This window comes from Montipora foliosa, chromosome 7 (genome assembly GCF_036669935.1).
Source record: "Montipora foliosa isolate CH-2021 chromosome 7, ASM3666993v2, whole genome shotgun sequence".
Lineage (NCBI taxonomy): Eukaryota > Metazoa > Cnidaria > Anthozoa > Scleractinia > Acroporidae > Montipora > Montipora foliosa.
The window spans coordinates 1,067,994-1,075,493 of NC_090875.1; the positions used below are offsets into that span (position 1 = coordinate 1,067,994).

Here is a 7,500-nt window from a genome sequence, read left to right on the forward strand (position 1 = left end):
ATGTATTTAGTTACACAACAATTCACATTTATAAACAGTTAATAATGGTATCTCTAAATGTTTAGGAAATAGAACTTGAAGCTGCTGCAATTCCATATTTCTCACAGAATGAAAACTAATCTCAGGCTGAGGTTAGTTGGCGAGAGGCACGTGAAAACAGTTTCCAAAAAATAAAACGAGTTTCTCTTTAAAAAAGGAGGAACCATATGTTCTGGTGAATGCGTTGTCAACACCAATTGAAATATGACAGTGAAGAGGTGTCTTGCATAAGACGCACACATGAGAATATTATTTTGGTTGTAGGTGTTTTCTGATATACAGAAAACAGTATTGGTAAGATGGTTTGAGCAATTTTGATCCAGTCTCAAGTACCTTTTGGGGATTGGTGTTTAGGCTGCTTCCATTTCTTTAAATCATTAATAATTTACTCCTATTAATCAAACATGAAAATGAAGTGGCGTACGATGACTTAACAACTACATCATGATATCAGTCTCTTGAAATTATTTGCCAATTTTGCCTGATGACGCCATCTGCAATTTCACATCTTGCAGAGTAGAATGGTATACATCTCAAAATCTGTCCTAGCTTTGTTGTATTTAATTTGGTAAAATTATTTGAGATGTAAAGTTTCCATATACAGTCATGGGGTAAAATCTGGGAATACTAATTGCAATAAGCTGATATTATGATGCAATGTTTACATCATAAATCACTTATTTTACATATTTGACACAAGTAAAATATTGATTATTGTACTATACTTCTCTTACTTGACAAAGGTTTTTAGTTGATGGAAATCAGAGGAAAAAGGAGAATATGGAAAAAATTTAGGGCTTAGGTCAAGATGGCCAATGGAAATAACTGATCTCACGTTTGTTATCAGTACCCGCAACAGATTTTGGCACCCACATGGAAATTTTTCATAAGTCATTATTAAGAGAAATCCCTCGCAAAAACCCAGTTTATTCATGTAGGCAAAACTTTGTTTTGGTGTGAAATACACCCGAGGTGGGCAATCGAGAAAAATAGATCTATCAAAATACCGATTTTTATCGATTGTTATCAAAATTCTCAATTGCTCACCCCGGGAACACATAATATGCTAGATTCACCTACCACAATGAATTTGGCGAGGGCACATTGTAACTTCCTCGGATAATTTTTGTTGCATTTCTTAACGCAGATGTAACGGGGTCCACTCTACGCAGCGAGTGCATAACGCAGACTCTCTGAACCATCAATCCTTGTTGTCTTAGCGATGCTTGCACCATTAATAGTCCTGCTTCTGGTGTAACAGCACGAATATTTCTTACAATGTCATGCAATTCAGCATCTGATAGTGAACAAAATGTTCTTCCTTCCACTCTCATACCAAATTCATGCCGCCTACGTTTCAATGTCCTGTCGGAAACGCCAAGAGTCTCTGCAATATCATTCCAGCGAAATCCGCACACTTCATGCAATGTTTGAAGCTCTTGCTGAGTTACAACGACCGTTGGTCGTCCTTGTAAGCCACACCTTTCTGTCGGGGCACTTCTTCTGTCCGCTCTCCGACTAACGTCTACCTCATCTTCCAGCAGGAAACAATGCCTTTCAAAATGGGATCGCAAAAAACTTGTGCGGCGAAGAATTAGTGTGAGATCTGCAAGACACGTTTGCTGTGAAAGCTCGTGGCCGTAAGTCTCACAAAATCTTGATATCAGGGTTGAAAGTGTCCTCTCGTACTCATCTCATCGTCTAAAAAGGAATTCACTTGGATCGCTAGGGGTTGAATTTAGCTGTTGTTCGCAAGTGTTAAGAAGGTTTCCCAAAGAAAAGAGAATTCATCGTAATTTGGGAGCCAATGTGCTGCCCCGGCCGCCATTTTTGATTTTCTGAATGTTCTGTATGAGAGGGTCAGCGCTCACTCACCACTCATTAGCTAAAGTCGACTTTGAATTTTATTTTTTTGACTCAGTTTGTTTTCGACTTCCAATAACAAAAAAAAAAGCTGTTAAATTCTCAAATTCGATTTTTTCCCTTCTGTTTGTTAGTTTTTTCGACTTTTCGAATTCGCGACTTACTATTTATAATATTTCTGTCGACTTCATATAAATTTTTTCCTCGACCTCGAATTTTATTATTTTGATAGACTTTCAGAATTCTCGACTTAGTATTTATACAATTGGACTCATTTACTTCTTTTGGAAGATTGTTTGTGTTTTCCACTTCATATTTTATGATGTGGATATTTTGTCTGCAATGAAACGCCATATGCGCATGCCATTTCTTGGAATACAAGTTCCACTTTCTCGTGCAAACTATTTTGTTTTTGTTGTATGTCTCATTTTTGACATTTCCTTGACATGTTGTGTTAAAACCTGATTTGGAATGTTCTTTCGTGGGGGAAACTGAGATTATTTGAGAGAATCAAGTCGACAGAACGAAAAAGGGAAGCCTACAACACGGGGTATTCCCAGGCGGTCTCTCATCCAAGTACTAACCCCGCCTGACAGAGCTTAACTTTGGTGATTGGACGAGAACTGGTGTTTTCCCTGTGGTATGGTCGTAGACAAGTAATTTGCCGTGAAAATTTACTTTGTTATAGGGGGGAAATGAAAACGAGGTCAGAGTAAGCACCATGTGCATTTGTCCTTTTGCCGTCAACGCAAGTGGCATGCAATGCTGGTGGCTGCTGCCCACTGTACAAGGCGATCGTTGTGTGTGCCTCGCTTTCAGGTTGGCTTTGGGCATTCCCTCCTTGGCACGGATTGTAAGCGGACCACCATATCTTGTGGCCAAGAGACTGGGAGCACCTTGTCGGCTGTGAGCATCTACGGGCATCACTTCTCGGCCTTTTGGCTAATATCACGCATGGATCTTAGCTCCGAAAGTTTCGAGAATTTCCTTCGTTTCGCGTCCCGGATTACCGGTTGTTTCCTTTGAGCGAGTTGTTAGTGTTTTCATAGAGTCATTTGGATTGTTTTGGAGTTCGCAACGAGCTTTTTTTTGGGTTTCCTAACGTTCTTGGGGTGGCGTGTTGAGGATGGCTGCGAGACCTTGCAATGCGTTCGCCCACAAGCGTCCGGTTCGCCTTATTGTGGAGGATGGCATGGAGCTAGACGCCCTCACCCTTGTCAGATCTCTCCCTGATTTCCAAAATTCGATCACCGGTGTTGTCCCCATGTTTGGAGGCAAAAGCTTTGATATAACCTTGGACACTCCGGAAAACGTTTGGCCCAGGCTGGCTTTGATTATCATAATTCAGTTAAACCTCTGCGACTACTTGGTGCTCGCTCCATCCATGTTTCAATTTTTGTGTGCGTGGAATACCCGGACGTGGATCTGGTGAATTTTCTTACAGCTTACGGTAAAATGAAGACTGATGCTCTTAGGTGTCTGTATCATAGTGAAGAGGGCTTCTTGCACATCGAGCGTGGAATCCGCGTGGCCGAGTTACTCTCTCTCTACAAAGATCTCCCTCGCAAAATCGTTACAAATGGAGTGGAGATACATTTCAAGTATACAGGGCAACGTATTATGTGTTATCACTGCGGTTCTGCCGAGGATGTTGTTCAGCACTGCCCGCAAAAAGCGAGTTTTCGAAGAAGTCCTTCGCCCCCCGGGGATAACATTGCAAGTAACGCCAGGACAACCCGAGGACACTATGGGCACTGCGCCTCCCCACTCAGAAGCCACCACCACGCCAGCAAGCTACGCGGCCGCTGCTATACCGGTGTTATTTCCCGATTTAAAAGATCTTACCGAACTTACACGTAAGCGCCCACCCTCCTAACCCAGTGAAACACGACAATCCTGCGGCAAAAAAGACTTCAGTCAGCGAGAAGATTGCAGTCTTTGAAAAAGCCTTCCTTCAGGCCTTAAAAGAATGAGGCCCAGCCAGGACGAAACTCATGCACCAAGTGGATGGAGACGGTTTTTATACCCTTCGTTCCTTTTACCTTCAGCACCTCCTCGGCAACTTACATGACACGGATCCTCGAAAGGTGTCTTGAAATAACGTGAATGACAAGAACAAGGAAAAATGGCAGGCCTTGAAAGGAACACTTAAACACGACACCTTTGCCCATCTCATGACCGTGTGTGAAGATCTACGCAGGGATCAACCAGACCTATTTTGAATGTTAAGTTTTATTAGTTTACTCCTTTTTTTGTTACAAGTATGTACGTGCTGTGACATCAGTTCCTTTTTTTCGTTTTTCTCGTCCTTATGGCTGTCTTGCTAGTTTCCATTAACGTTAACGGCATTGTCGAATGCCATAAGCGGGTTAAAGTTTTTGAATCTCTGAAATCCCTAAATTTTGATTTATTTTTTCTGCAAGAAACACACCTTGCCAACTCCTTTTCCAGTAATTCTTGGGAGAATGATTGGGGAGGCCAGTGTGCGTGGTCTCCGGGTTCAAGTAGATTGGCGGGAGTTGCTGTACTTGTTCATCCAAACAGTTTGGTGAAAATCCCCGATTTCCACACTGATTTAGCCGGCAGGATCATTACTGTTAAACTCGAATTTGACCAATGTTTTTTCCAAGTTGTCAACGTGTACGCGCCAAACATCCATGCAGAACGTGAATTATTTTTTGACAATCTCTGGCGCTTTCCATTTCCGAATCTCCACACCTTTGTGGTCGGTGATTTTAATTGTGTTCCAGACATTCAGCTGGGCAAGTGGGGCGGTGATGACAGCTTTGGAGACAGAGCTGTCTCGCAACTCCATGCATTCACTGATTCTTTAAATTTAAAAGACTTTTATCACATCAATTTCCCTACCGGGCGTTTGTTTACATGGTTTAACGGCCCTCACAGTGTGGGCTGCTGGCTGGATCGGTTTTATACTCTAAAGGTTTGGAGATCACGCATCACCGACTTTAAAAGCAACTCTTTTGGGTACTCAGATCACCATATAATTAGTCTTAAAATTACACTCGGAAATTCAAACCCGAGGGGCTGTGGCGTCTGGAAATTCAACACTCAGCTGTTAAACTCAGAATCCTTCTGCTCAGCTGTAAATAATTTCTGGCCTGCCTGGCAAGATAACAAGCTGGCGTTCACTGATCTATGGACCTGGTGGGACGCCGGAAAATTACAACTTAAAGAAATCGCCATCTCACACAGCATAGTACAAAGCCGTGAGAGAAGGTGAGAAAAATCCAATTTAGAACACGAGTTCCTGCTTATAACAGCTCGTGGTAATTCAAACACTGCGGCCGATCACGTTCACTTTGCTGAGATCAAAGATCTCCTCAAAACACTCTATGATCGCGCCATAGAAAGGGCTATGATCTGTAGCAAAGAGGAATGGATCGAGATGGGAGAAAAACCAACTAGATATTTCTTCCAACTCAAAAACAAGCGTCGGTCACGGAATGCAATTTCTGCACTACGTGTCAACAATACCTCTGTCACGTCCGATAAAAATTTTCTCCAGGAATGCAGAGATTTTTACGAAAATCTCTACACCGCCGAACCGGTATACTTGGAAAGCCAAGGTTGGCTTTTGGAACAATTAGACCAATTGCTGAAGATCAGAAGCTTTATAAAGGTGAACTCTCGCTCGCTGAGTGTTTTCAGGCGGCTTCGAAAATGTCATCAAAGAAGTCTCCTGGGAGCGATGGCTTACCGGTTGAATTTTATCGCCGTTTCTGGGGATTGTTAGGACCTGATTTGGTAGCAATACTAAACTATTCCTACACACATGGCTCTTTGTCTGAGACCCAACGCCGAGGGATTATTCACCTTTTATAAAAGAAGGATGATCCTCTCGAGCTTAAAAACTGGCAACCTATTTCCTTACTAAACACTGATTACAAGATATGTACAAAAGTGTTAGTGAATAGATGACGTCACGTTTTACCACGGATCATCAACAGAGATCAAACTTGCGGTATTCCAGACCGTAGTATTTACGAGAATCTCTATTTACTACGTGACACTATCGACTAAGTTCACCATAAACAATTATCGGCTGCAATTATTTGTCTGGATCAGGAAAAGGCCTTTGATCGAGTCAACCAGAGGTTTTTACAACACGTGTTTTCTCTCTTCAATTTCAGGCCTCACTTCCACCGTTGGGTTGATGTGGTTTATACCAACATTACCTTGAACGTCATCAACAATGGCTGGCTTTCTTCCCCTTTTCGCCTCGAACAAGGCGTAAGACAGGGCTGCCTGCTATCACCGCTATTGTATTTCTCGGTAGTTGAGATCTTAGGTCAGGCGATTCGCAATAAAAAAAACACCATTGAGGGAACTCGAATCCCTAGCTCCAAACAACAACAGAGCAAAGTGTCACAGTACACTGATGACACCACACTCATTCTAGCTAACGATTATTCCATCACGCAATGTTTTCACCTTGTTAACATCTTCGAAAAAGGATCAGGTTTGCGCCTCATACAACAACAACTGAGGGCTTGTGGATTGGCAGATCAGCCGGTCGGCCAATGGGCCCTGTAAACATCACCTGGGTTACAGACAAGCTTAAAATCCTCGGTGTGCATTTTGGGAATGAAAACCTGGATCACGCTAACTGGGATAATCGCTTAGCGAAATTGTTCAATCACCTTAACCTTTGGAAATAACGCACTTTGTCGCTACGAGGCAAAGCGTTGATTACCTACATTCTCGGCGCATCGGGACTCTGGTACGTAGCCACAGTCTTCCCGATGCCGGAATGGGTTCACACAAGAGTAAATAAAGCTATTTACGATTTCTTGTAGAACAGCAAGACAGAGCTGGTGGCGAGATCGACATGCCAGCTCCCCTTGGCTCAAGGAGGCCTGGTTGTCGTTAACACGCGGGAGAAGGCCCGGGCCCTAAAGTTGCGTTGGGTACCCTGCATAGGGGACCAAACTTGCGACTCTAAGTGGGTCTATTTCGCTAGATTCTGGATTGGCTTAGCCTTCAGTCGCAAGACGAAAAGCTGGTCTTTCCTGAGGTCAAACACTGTACCGAAATACATCGGGGTTAGCCCCCTCTTTATTACCAACACATCCTCACAGCGGTTGACCATCTTAATCTAGATCTGACCCTGCTAACAGACTATACTGTTAAAACCTTCTACGAGGAACTCGTGAATCCCTCGCCCCGGTGATTGCCTTGCACATTCGCTTGGGAGGGGAAACTGTCTATCACTCTACCCTGGCGCAGCATCTGGCCGAGTATATATGGAGGTCTGAGTACTAATTGGGAAGCTGATATAGCATGGCGCTTGGCTTATGGAGTAATTAAAACCCAGGTGTTCCTGAAACGGTGGCGCCAGCTCCATGTTAGCGAGCGCTGCGTTTCCTGTGGCCTCACTGAATCTTTCTCTCACCCCTTCTGTGAGTGCACTATTGCACCTCAGGTGTGGGCGTGGGTGTTTCACACCGTAAATCCTTTTTATTCTACAGCTTTAACTCTAAGTCCAGCTCTAGTTTTTTTTCGTCATGGCCTCCCTCGGGATAGCCAGTCCTCTAAAGCAAACCGTATTTCTCATTTCCTCTTTAACATCACTCTTAA

The 7,500-nt window shown here is 43.3% G+C and overlaps 1 pseudogene; it reads right to left on the reverse strand.

Moving 5' to 3' along the window:
* Positions 1 to 2,437: 2,437 nt before the first annotated feature.
* On the reverse strand, positions 2,438 to 2,556 carry LOC138011914 (5S ribosomal RNA; annotated as a pseudogene).
* Positions 2,557 to 7,500: the final 4,944 nt, after the last annotated feature.